The sequence below is a fragment of the Denticeps clupeoides genome, chromosome 3 (genome assembly GCF_900700375.1).
Source record: "Denticeps clupeoides chromosome 3, fDenClu1.1, whole genome shotgun sequence".
Classification (NCBI taxonomy): Eukaryota; Metazoa; Chordata; class Actinopteri; order Clupeiformes; family Denticipitidae; genus Denticeps; species Denticeps clupeoides.
In genome coordinates, this window is record NC_041709.1 from 15,390,485 (window position 1) to 15,403,271 (window position 12,787).

Below are 12,787 nucleotides of genomic sequence, written 5' to 3' on the forward strand. Positions count from 1 at the left end.
TCTGACCTCAGGCTCGACGTGACTGACGAGTGACTGCGAGGGAAGGAAGAAACAGCTGAGGGAATGTGGAGGGTAAACACGAGCAGTAAACCTGTCTCAGGCCTGCTGCTACGAAATTAACGTTATGGACATGAAACTGTGTTTGGACTATTTGTTTTGTCATGTGAAGTTTTACTGTCACAATGTGATTTATCTGATGACCCATGTTACACTGGTCTTGTTTATAATAAGTCGAAGCCCAGAATGTGAGAGCCTATAAATAAAAGTCCTATAAAATGCAGCCTTTTAATCAAAAGGCACATTTTAATATGTCAGCCCTTTTTATGTTCACGATGTAGCTCAACCATTGTAAACAACTGTTCTGAAATAGCTACTTCTGAACGGGGCTTCATTGTGATCTACTCTTCATCGGGCTTTTGAACTGCACCAGGGATGGGGGCTGTCGGATGGGTAGATGTCTCCTCTTCATGACCATCGGTCAGACTTGACAAAGCTCAAAGAGAAAAAAAGTAAGCGGCGATTGTGTTCCACATGTTTGACATTTCACACAGAGCCAAGAAATTCTGCACAGCCCTCTCAGAGAGGTCAGGGGTCACCACGGCAGATACTCTCAATGCCATCGTGGCTTTGAAACTTGGGAGAAAGCCTGTCAAAGCATGTTAAGGTGAAGTTGTGCAAAGCACTTATGTTCCGTATCGGGTGAAGAAAAGACAAAATATCAGAAACGTGTTGCTGGTTCAGTACTAAGCTGTCCTGTCAGCTCTCTTCTGAGACTAAAGAAAAGACTGCTCTCCAGTTTCAAGCGGGATATATTTACCCTTTGCCCCTTAATCCTCTTCCTTGAGCGGCTGTCATAAACAGGCATGTCCCATTCATGCTGGCAGGAGGTTCCAGATCCAGTCTCTCCTCCTGCTGTACGTCCCCCATCTCAGATTGTTTTCTCAGCTGAGTGGAGCAGAGCCATCAACATGCTTTCAGGGTGACGCTCTGGCAAGACGCGGCGGTCCCTCAGGACTGTCACAGAGGGGACGAGTGCAGGGAGAGAGCGCGTGTTGACTTGATCCGTCTTGTCCACACAGACTCCATCTCTGGAAAGGCCTCAGTCTGCAGGAAGCTTAAGTCGGACTCCAGACTGGAATTCCAAACCAAACCCTCCATATGTGTGTGTGTGTGTGTGTGTGTGTGTGTGTGTGTGTGTGTGTGTGTGTGTGTGTGTGTGTGTGTCTGTGTGTCGCCTGCCCCATGCTGTCTGTGAAAACAGATTTGAAAAGTCCCTGAACAGTACATGTGGAATGTAGAGAAGCTTTCAGTATGTACTTCTACGTACATCTATCTGTAATTTTCACTACTAGTTTTTTTTTTTCACTAGACCTTCAAAACCATAATCGCTGTTTTGGACAAATTAGTGGTCATTTAGAGAAATTTGTATGTCAAAACCAAAAGAAACACAATTCGGACATATTTTATTATATCGTCCTGTCCAGACAGCTGAAGCAGACAAAAAGGCTCAAACAATTACTAACCTTATGAGAACATCGGCAGCAGTTATTGTTAAGCCGTAATCTTTTATTCTGAATAGAATTCGGAACTACAGTACTGTTTGTATGAGACTCAAAGCGCATCATCTCTGAGGATTGTTTCAAGTTCCTGTGTTCGTTGTTTTGACGATATGATCGAGCTACATCAGCTACGAACTATCAAAATCTAAACATGTATGCCCACCATTAGAAGTTGGCATTTCAAACCAACCTCAGATCATAAGGACCTTCAATGGAAATGGAACCCTCGGTGCCTCTATGCCATATGAGACTTGGTGCATGTCATGCAGAGTGGAAGATTTCCATCGTCCCTGCGAGATCAAAGGGAAGCATGTAAGTCTTTTTATATTTGCCCTTGTTTTCAGAGTTACCCAAATCCCCCTCAGCTCCGTCTCCTACTGTTCTCTCGCGTACCTCAGTCAGCCCCGTAAGGAAGTGTCAGCCGTGCCTTTGTTCGTCGGCGCCCATGATGGACGCGCGCAGTAATTACCTGAGATTAAGCCGGAGGGGTGATGGCGGGGGGGTTAGACGTGCAGTGTGTCAGGGTAGTTGTGCCCTCCCAGTGCCCATAGCCAAAATAAGGCTGGGGAAACAGCAGAGGTTTTTCACCTCGACTCAGACAAGCAGCACCCCGTTATCGCAGCGCTGCCATGGGAACTGAGTCGAAATGTCCTTGATGACTTTCTCTGGGAGAAGGAAGGGGGGTTGTTTCAATGAGAATCTAAATATAATCTCTTTGTCTGATGTGCCTTTCTTTTTAAGTTTAAATATATACAGTAGAGGCCAAAAGTTCAGACGCACCTTCTCATTCAGTGTGTTTCCTTTATTTTCATGACCATTTACATTGGTAGATTCTCACTGAAGGCATCAAAACTATGAATGAACACATGTGGAGTTATGTACTTAACAAAAAGTGGAGACCTGGCCTCCACAGTCACCGGACCTGAACCCAATCGAGATGGTTTGGGGTGAGCTGGACCGCAGAGTGAAGGCAAAGGGGCCAACAAGTGCTAAACACCTCTGGGACCTCCTTCAAGACTGTTGGAAAAGCATTTCAGGTGACGACCTCTTGAAGCTCATCCAGAGAATGCCAAGAGTGTACAAAGCGGTAATCAGAGCAAAGGGCGGCTATTTTGAAGAAACTAGAATATAAAACATGTTTTTGGTTATTTCACCTTTTTTTGTTAAGTACATAACTCCACATGTGTTCATTCATAGTTTTGATGCCTTCAGTGAGAATTTACCAATGTAAATGGTCATGAAAATAAACACATTGAATGAGAAGGTTCGTCCAAACATTGTGTTCTGTACTGTACATTGTTTTGTATCAGTTTGTCAAGGCATCTTTCTCTCAGACGAGAACGAATGCGGCTGACTATGTTTAAACGACCTTGATCGGCGGGGTCAAGGCAGGCTAAACTGGAAATGTCTGGTCTGCATCTGTGTTGGGTGTAAGCAAGCGCTTCGCTTCCTTCAGTTGGTGTATCCTACACACAGCCTACTTAGACCTTGCTTCTCTTTTAGTACATTCTTGGAAACAATCCAGGGTTGGTGATATTCAGTGTTTTGTCTACGTTCTCAAGCTGCCAAACGAACGCGTTTTTTTTTTTTTTTTTTTCAAGTGAGATGTACATTTTTACTCTCTCCACATCGGTCAGTCCGTCAGGATGTGCCGAGTCTGATACCTGCTACATTGTGACATTTATGTTCTCACGAAGAAAGACCTGGCAGTACGAGCCCAGTACCTTCGACTCGCTCTTGGCAAGTGTGATCCTGTAGCAGCGTGTCTTTGAGGTCAGCCTTCATCAAGGGGGTAACACCAGTTGTTCCCCTTCACCAGTTGTCCCGACCCCCACCTAACACGTCTTATCAGTAGTGAGATCCTCTTATGTTACCGTTTTGGTGAGGTTTCCTCAAGCAATGTAACTTGATTCCAAAAGGATTAACCATCAACCTCAATCAAATGTTGACTGTTCGTGTAAACCTATTAGCGCTCTATTACTCTTCTGAAGTTCAGGGTCTTTTCATTGGAACTCAAGTTGCTGATGAAGTTCCCCTCTCCATGTATGCAGATAGTACATCATTAAAAGCCATTTCCAGCAGGCAGAGTCACTCGCAACATCAACAATGTCTGGGCCGGAATTTTGGATCATTTATATGAACTAAGCAATAGTTTTTTTTATAAAAATGAAGACACTTCTAAATGACACCAAACGTTTGAGCGTTTAACATTTTAATGTGATTGCAATATTTAACTTTTTCTAAACACTGGATCACATAGTCCATGAAAGTTTACCTATCTGAGTAAAATAGATGTAGTTACAGTCATAGAACTTTTCCTGAACCGCTCTTTTGTGACTGTGCAAAAATAAAAAAAAAAGAATAGAAATGAAATTAAAAAGTAAGCAATCTATAAAGATATTTGTGTTCAGCGAGAACATAGGACACAGACACCATTGGTGGTGGCTGTGAAAAGAGCTTAATCGCGACATTCGGGGTAGCTGTTTTGGGGTGCAGCAGCACACCTTTTAATGCCCTGAAACGAGGTACAAAGTCGAAACGAGGCCGTCGTGTCGCCGTCGGCCACGTCGTGGCTTCCTGGCTTTGGCGGGGACGTCGTTCCGCGCGTCTTCTGCGTCACTTGCGTGCGGCACGTGCTCGCGGTGAGGAGGCTGAGGCGCTTCTGCCGAGTTACGGTGGGTCGGTGGGTGGTGTTACGGTGGGTCGGTGGGTGGTGTTACGGTGGGTCGGTGGGTGGTGTTACGGTGCCGGGAACCACGTCACTCCAGGGGACGGAGGGGAAAAGCCTCTCTCCCTGCTCGCGGCGCGGGGACGGCGTGGGTGGGTGGCTGGGTGGGTGGGGGGAGGAAGACACGGAGGCGTGAAAGTCGCGGAGGAGGAGAAGCCCCCAGTTCAGAAAGACACCGAGACGGAGATAGAGCCGCTCATCATCATCACCGGCGCGGGAGAAAACGGGACCGTAAGCGTCTCCCCACCTTCTACTTTTCTTCTTCTTCTACTTCTTCTTCTTCTCGTTCTGTGAAGTCTACAGAATTGCGCGTGTGTGGGGGGGTTATGGGTTCTATACACCGACTTGGGGGGCTTTGTTCACATTTTTTGGGGGGGTAGCAGATGTTGCTTCATTCTTCCCAACGTGGAGAGGAAAGTCGTGGCAGGAAAGCGCAGACCGGCTTTCATTTTTCTTTTTCTTTTTTCCCCCCTTTCTCCTTCATTTTTATTTTTTCTTCCTCTCACAGCAGTTCGTTGTTTCATTGCCGATTTTTTTTTTTTTTTAAAACCTCGTGCACGAGGAAGACTTCAGAGAGAACATTGCTGAAGGTTTCATTCTGATGCTTCTGGCCATGGACCAGTTAGACCTGTAGACATGCACTGATGTTACTGCTACTGTACAGTACTGGACTGTATTAATATCCACGTTTCATTTTATTTTTCGCTTATTGTTGTTGTTAAACGGGTTCCCTGTGATTGGGTGGTCAGTAGGTTATCAGAGACGCTGGTAAGAGCTTCCATTCTAATGGTTTCTGACCACTTATGGCTACTTATGGTGGCCAGTGATGGTCTCCGTAATGGTCATTGCTCGACTGGAGCTTTCACCGTATTTTGCAGTCTCCTCGGAACGACCACCTGAAGTTAGTGGCCACCTGCGTCCCACTCCTCCGGCCAGCTGGGCCCGTCTCAATGGGGACAAATCTACCCCCGGGGAGACCCCTGGACCCTTTTATTGTTCGTGCAACAATGGTGTGGAGACGTGAACCATAAAAATTCACAGGTGCAGCTTTTTTTTATGAATGGGGTGTAGTGTTGACGAAAACCTGGGAAAATTGTTTGACTGAGACCTTGTGGCAGTATTTACAGGCATAAATAAGACCAATAATAATACTTTGTGCTGCAGTGATATGATATCAGTACCCTCAAGTTGCAATAAAAGAAAGTGGTCAAAAATGAAGTTTGATTGACCTTATCATGACATCTGTCCCACCGTGTGCCATGAAGTTACAGCAGATCAGGTTATTGTATATTAATATGTACTGTTGTATTTTACATAATGCACAACGTCTTTGGTATTGCATCATGAAGTAAAGCGCAATGGGGTTGGTAGCTGTAATGAAGAGTCACCAGTAGTAAATGGAAATGGCAGAAGTAGAATGGACGAGTGTGCGTGCCCTTTTTATCCCTCCAGTCCGTCCTCTTAACCACAGGAGTTGGGAAAAGACCATTTTTAAAACGTTCCATTTTTTTTTTTTTTTTTTAGAACGCTTGCGACACATTCCCCGGGCCGGCTTTCCGTTGCCTGTGAGAAGCGAAACGTTTATTATTTGCCAGTATCACGAGGCAACGTTGCCCGCAATCACAATTACCGCATCACTGCGGCCGTGACTCTCCAGTGCCCGACTCGTTCGTTTTTATAGCCGTGCCTTTAAAGCAGCAGCCATCCGAGGCTGAGGGATGTTTTTAATGGCACTTAGGTCATCAGGGAACATTAAATTTAACAGACGCTAAGAATAAAAATTCGAGAGACAGAGAGGGGTGGCCATTTCGTAGGTCAGCTGGAGGGGCCGGCGGTTCCAGGGCTGGACGGTTAAATCGCTGGAATAAAGGCCGGGCCTCCACGTCCTCTTATTACAGGCTTGGAGGGCTCTGCTGCTCTGTCTTGGCCCAGGGGAAGGGGAAAACACACATTTCCTAGCCTGTACTTGGCCGGGCCGAAGCTGTGGAAAGTTCTTCAGTGCTGTTGCAATGGTGCCTGCTCTTAAATGGAATGATGAGGCACTGCAAGAAAGAGTCAAGCGGGACCTGTTTTGGGGTTGTTTCAGGTGTGTTGGTTTGCCGCATCTAATAAAAACCTACAGCTTTGTAGTGTTTGCCATTTAGTATGTACAGACCACACAGTGCGAACCCTCGTTTTTCACCCCCTTTTTCTTTTATTATACGCACATCAAACCAAAACTTTGTGCCACGTGTTAAGAGATTTGGATCTTGGCTGATGCAGGCACGTTCGCGTGCAGACTCCCAACCATCCAACATTATCACATCAAAGGAAACGCTGGTCTCATCATTGAGCTCAATGGGCAATTTCAGTGCCACTGAAGCAACATTCTATTGCTTTGTGTGTGTGTGTCTTGGTACAAGCCATTGTGTTTTGCTGTTTCCAACACTAGATCTGTATTTGAACGCCACCATGAACGTATTTTATATCACTGATTTATAGCGCATATCTTATATCACGTTTATTCTCTTTCAGCTGTTAATTCTCTACATAGCTGTTTGGTGTTAGATATAGATTAGATTTAGATGTTGTTAAGTAAATGAAGGACTCGACCTATGTTCAGTTTAAGGTGCTTCAACATGATGAACTGAAAAGTTCTGTATCTTTTACGATCTAATAATACTAGGGCCTTTGTATGGTCTGTATGAAGGTCTATTGTGGAAGTACACTAAGCAGTTATGGGACCTCCCAGGGCCAAAATTGTTTAACCTAAAATCACATTAAATACCTTAATGGCCCTCAGGTGGAGCCTATTCAAGTCCAACTCGAAAGTTGACTTCTTTTAACACAGCGTGTGGCGATTAAAAAGGCGCTATGCACCGTATTCTTGTAAAACCTGGACTCTTTCACACTGTGTAAGTGAAACTGAACTCTGGCTAAACAGCCAAATTGAGGGATGTGTTTGAGGGGGATCTAGTTGCTGATGCTTCAGGTTAATCACACACCATGAGCTATGTGGCTGCTGTTTGGAAGTGACCGGTGAAGGTTCCTCTTTGTTTGGTTGTTTCAGACATTGTCAGACAGTTTCAGTTTAAACTATGAAAGCCTGTGAAGCACCGTGTTGTACCCGGGTCACATTGCGTGAAGGAGCGCTCTCGTCTGAGGAATTTGTTTTATTGAATTAGAACAGCTGTCTCACTATAGCCTCCAATAGACACAGAACAGTGTTTGCGGGTGGTTCTTTTCTGAAGCAAGGTCTTACGAATGCGGAATTTAGTAGTGCGGTGACATGGGCAGCAAATGGGGTTGCAAAAGAAAGCGGTCTGAAGAGGGGGCCTCCTGTCCCTTTGTGTGTTTTGTGTGTGCATGTATGTGTATGTGGGGGTGGGCGAGGTTCTGAGCATGCATGCATAAGCACCGGTAAACGCAGTTGGATTAAATCTGGCATTTCTGGCACACGCCTAGCCGCCGTTTGTTAGCATTTTGAATAGGATGGTTACTTTTCCTGTGCGCCGAGTGACCGCAGATGATCACAAGTGACCAACACAAGCGCCTCCTCTTCACCAGGGAGAGGACGCTCTCCAGAGCTCTTCTCTGGAGGCCAGTCATGCACATTGATAAGATTAGCCGGCGCTCGCGTTGATCTCTCCTGTCCTTATCGCTCTCGCGCTCGCTTTGTGTGTGCAGGTTTTGGGTTGCACTGCCTCCAACACGTACTTATCTCGTTATTACACATGCTGTCTGTCTGTCTGTGTGTGTGTGTGTGTGTGTGTGTGTGTGTGTGTGTGTGTGCGTGCGTGCGTGTGTGCACGACCAGACTACATAAACTCCCGACACTTTCTATTCTGCGAAAGCAGCAGGGTGTGTTTCTCCAGCCCCTCCCACGCCACCCTCCAACAGAGAAAGTCACTGGCGAATCTGTCACGGTCCCCAGTGTCCCGGCCTGCTGTCCTGCTGCAACTGTTAAAACACCTTTTTTCTTTTCTTTTCTGACTGGCAGGGTGGGTCTCTGGGGACGCTAGAGAGGGACAGACCCAAGCTCTTGTCACATGCCTGCATTTTTAATTAGACCAAGAGGCTTGCTCGACACACTCGTAGGCTCAAAAGTCAAAAATATGGTTTGCGGTGTGTTAAAAGTGATGTGCGGTAAAGTAGAAAGGAAACAGGAAGTCCTGGTTTCCTTTGCAATGTATTGCCAGTACATAATGGCAGTATTATTGACGGCACACTGTTTATCTCCCGTTTTCAACCAAAAAAAAAAAACAGTGTCCTCTGGGGACAGGTTACTGTGGCAGCGGACATAGTTGCCGTGGTTGCAGTTTTACGGTTATTGATTGGCGTTAGACAAGTGGACGGAAGGGCTGCAGTTTTACAGCCGTGTGGAGATGAGAGGATGCTTGGGATGACACCCAATCACATTTCTGTCGTCACGGCAGAAATGGCCGTCTGACTGATGACTTGCTGCGCTCCTGTCGGGGGAGCGGATGGGTGAATGTTTTCGAGCGCCTTTGAACCGTTCTCTGTTGCCACACATTGAATTTCAGCCCCTTTTGTGTGTGGCGCAAGTGCATCCCGTTCTTGTTACACCGCCGCGGGCCCGTCCAAATGAAACAATGCACTCTGGAAGTCTGCTGAGCTGCAGAAAAGCGGGCAGCTATAATCACTCCCTTCGCTTCCTGTTACTATGGAAATGCTATTCAGATTGGATTGCGTAACCACCAGCCCCCACCGTCACTGGCAGTTCTATAGAGCATGGGCCCCCTTTTTACGAGCCCATCCGGCTCTCCGTAACGGCCTGTCCCATGGAACGGCTGACTCCGAAATGACGTCTCTGTACGTGCCGAGCGTCCCAGCAGGTCCCTGCGAGCGCTGCTGCTCTCCGCTCTGAACTCTGTCCAAGGCATGAAGTGTACAGTGTGTGATTTAAGCAATTCAGACCCCCTTACTGAGTGTCGCCTGTCGACGGACGCATTATAAACCCTGCTTGCGCTGTAATGACCCTGAGACATTTACAGTGCGCCTGCACTTTTACCGCTGCCTGTTGGTGCAGCACCTCTTCCATGCAGACATGTGTTTATGATCCTCATATCCTAGTCTGCTCCAGGGCAAACCGTGACCTGATAAGTTAAGATAAACTCTTGCGAGGCAGACTGTAATCTGATATACGTCTGGTGTGATAAGGAAGGTATGAAACACACTCATGCGTCCTTCTCCAGCGTCTGCGTCTGCTCAAGTCGGCCTGTGCATTTTGTTTTTCGTAACCTGACCCCTTTTTTCCAGTCATGGCAACAGCTGCGGACATTCTGTTAACCAGCAGGGCTGTTAAGGAGCTTTGCTTTTTGTTGATTAATCCCTTGTTCCCGGCCTTTATTTACAGTGTTTGTGGTGATGTTTGTAGGTTTCATACAGCACGATATATCACAATATGGTTGTTATAGCTTGATATTCCCTGTGTAACGAAAGTGATGTCAAGTTGTTGTAACTATGGATCAAGTGACAGGTGTAATAATAATATTTTTTATATATATTTTTTTATATGTCTACATATTTGTTTCTATATTTTATACAACTTAAACCTAAAACAAGAGACCGTTACTTTCCTATTTTTCTGTGTTTTTTCAGCCATTCCATGTCCATCGTAAGTTGAATTTTAGCACCAGCATGCCTTCTTCAACAGGATGAGCTCCTGATTAGATGATCAGATCAACCAAAACTAAACAAGGAAATGTTTGAAAACCACTGCGGTGGACTCCTGTTTCATCCAGTTTTTACTGTAGAAGTTAGTGTTATGTTTTGATATTTGTTTAGCATTGTATTAACGTTTTTCTGTTGTCAACTTCAAAATGTTTCAAAATGACATCAAATGTGGTCAGTAGTTTATTGAAGCTTTAAGAAATAGTTATTTTTTAATGCATTGTCTTAATTTTGTAGATATCTGGATTAAAAGTGGATTTGGAGCCGCTACTGTTTACGTTTGAATGAATCAAATCCTTGACCATTTCTGAGCTCAGTGCTCACATCCTGGTTCTTGCCTGAAAGCTGGAGACCCAAACAGCATTGACAGAAAAGTAAACACACAACTGACACACTCTTGTTATCGAGCCCGCAACCCCACCCACCCACCAGGCTGAAATCAGTTGCCCTTTGTTAAGTACCAAATACGGGCCCAACGTTTGAGGTGTACAGAAGTGGGTTTATTTTGGGAAGGTTTCCATGGCTTTGTTGCCATGCTTATCTCTCATTGGATAATCTCAGAAAGGAAATGTTGTAACATGAAGCATTTTTCTAATTGGACCACCTTCAAATAATAAAATAATACATTTCATAATTCCCTCCTTGAGCTTATACACAATCTGAATTACTCCTAATAGTGGCACCATTTACTTTTTTCTTTTGTGTTCTGCAACATTGACCCTGGCTTTTTTTAAACACTCGACTAACAAGCCGACCTCTTGATGCTTAATTCACTTTCACTATATTTAGCAATTATGTGAAATATCCCAAATCCCGTGTAATTATATCTTCCAGTGGGGGTGACCTGATAAAGTGGATTCAGGTGACCTCTGTGTTGTATGGCACCAGTGTTGTGCAGGCGGCTTTCCAAAGGTGAGGACTCCCAGACGAGATGAAAATGAAGAAACAAAAGCAGGCCGGAGAGAGAGGGAAAAGTAAACGGAGAGGGAAGAGAGAGAGAGAGAGAGAGAGAGAGAGAGAGGGAGGTAGAGAGAAATGCTTTTGTTGCCCAATTAGCAGACATCTGCTCTCCATCTAAGGGCTGATGTTTGCAGTTCTCTTTGTGTGCCGGCGCGCCGCACTCCCTTTGTGCCACGCCGTGGAGCCTTGTTTATTTTGATGGGCTCTGTTTTTAATGGCACTACGTCAGCTTCAGGCCTCAGGAACACCCCTACCACCACCACCATCACCATTCCCCAAATCAGCCCTCTCACCCCACTTTATTCATATTCCAGGCCCAATCCTCGCCACCGACATCAGGGAGAACTGGAAAGCTGGATGTGGAAAAAGTGGTGGTGGAGGGGTAGACTTGTGAAGTGTTGCTCTGCTTCAGTTAACCTCTTCCTCCCCTTGGGCCTGAGCTCAAGTCATTAAGAGGACGATCAAGCTGTCATTATGCGCTTGTTACTAGAGATTAGTGGATTCCAGTGTGCCCAATTTGGAAGTATAGTCCATTAAGAAAGAGGTAGAAAGTACTTACTTTCTTACCATGGTGGCTGAATTTGTGCTTATAGTAACTCATACAGTGCTCCATGCAATGCAGTGCTCCAGATGGGAAATGAAGCCGAGACAATGCCCTGTTTAATTGGATGTGCGGCTTTGGTTCAGAGCAGAGGAGCTGGTTTAGATCATGTTCCAGCCATGACTGGAATATAATCAGAGCCACTAATGAATTTAATATGGTTCCTCCTGACCAGAAAGCCCCCTGTCTGGTTCGACGAGGATGTCCTAGTTTCCACACTCATTTTTAAATTAAGACGGGAAATCAATCATGAGATGAGCGATAACCCATAACTTCCCCGCTCACAAATCATGAGACATCTTGCTTGTTGCTACGGATGACATTATTCTACACAAGTCAAATGTTTCAGCACACCTACTCTATGGTAACTATGGTGAGTATGAAGACTGAAGACTGTTTAAAGAAAGTATATTCATGAGATTCACCTCACTAAACCTTTACTCATCATTATCATCATAAACAGCCTCTTGAGATGATCATTAACATGAGAGAGGTAAATCAGCCAACTATTTCAGGACTGTTGGAAATCCATCCCTTTTGTCTAACGAAGCCAAGATTGTGAAATGCTGCATTTTATTTATTTATTTTTAAATACAAAGTGCTGAAGAACTGAATGGTAGACACAGATGGGTTCTCCAACAGTATCGATTTGTGTAGATTTCTACAGTATAGAAATGTTCTGGCATACATCAGAATGTTTGCCGTTGTGTATTTAAGTCCTGCCCCACTTGCAGTCAGGAAGTTAAGCTCATTCCCCTGCCTGGTCTCTCAGCGAAATGGACCTTGCACGGACCTTTCAATATAAAATCTCACTGGACCAGATATTTCTTCAGTCCAAATGGGCAGTAGACAGGACAGCCTGAAAGAAACCTGGGTTGGACCATCAACGTTCACCTCGCTGCTGGGGGTGAACGTTGATGAATGAGTCAGAAGAGTGTCCGCTGGGACATGATGTCATAGCTGGTGAGCAGACCACAGATGACAAGCTGCGCTCAATGTGTGTGTGTGTGTGTACGCGTGTATATTCGTCTGTATGTACTTAATAACATGTTTTACATCAACCGTATAATCAGTGTGTGGCTCAGGGTCTGTACGCACCTTGCGCTCTTACATAAACTGCTGGTACTCCTTATTTATGACACAAGGTGGTAGTAGCCTAGTGGGTAACAGACTCGCCTATGAACCATAAGACCACAAAGTCACAGGTTCAAACCCCACTTACTACCATTGTGTCCCTGTACAGACACTAAGCAAGACACTTAATCC

The 12,787-nt window shown here is 45.3% G+C and overlaps 1 protein-coding gene across 2 annotated transcripts in view; it reads left to right on the forward strand.

Annotated features, from left to right (window-relative positions):
• Positions 1–4,403: 4,403 nt before the first annotated feature.
• lhfpl2a (LHFPL tetraspan subfamily member 2a) overlaps positions 4,404–12,787 on the forward strand; it is a 36,755-nt gene continuing 28,371 nt past the window's right edge. The window contains exon 1 of one of the 2 annotated variants that reach the window (XM_028971460.1): positions 4,404–4,518. The gene's annotated coding sequence lies outside the window, so the exon portion shown is untranslated. The remainder of the gene's footprint in view (positions 4,519–12,787) is intronic. The other variant, XM_028971462.1, reaches the window with a different exon arrangement.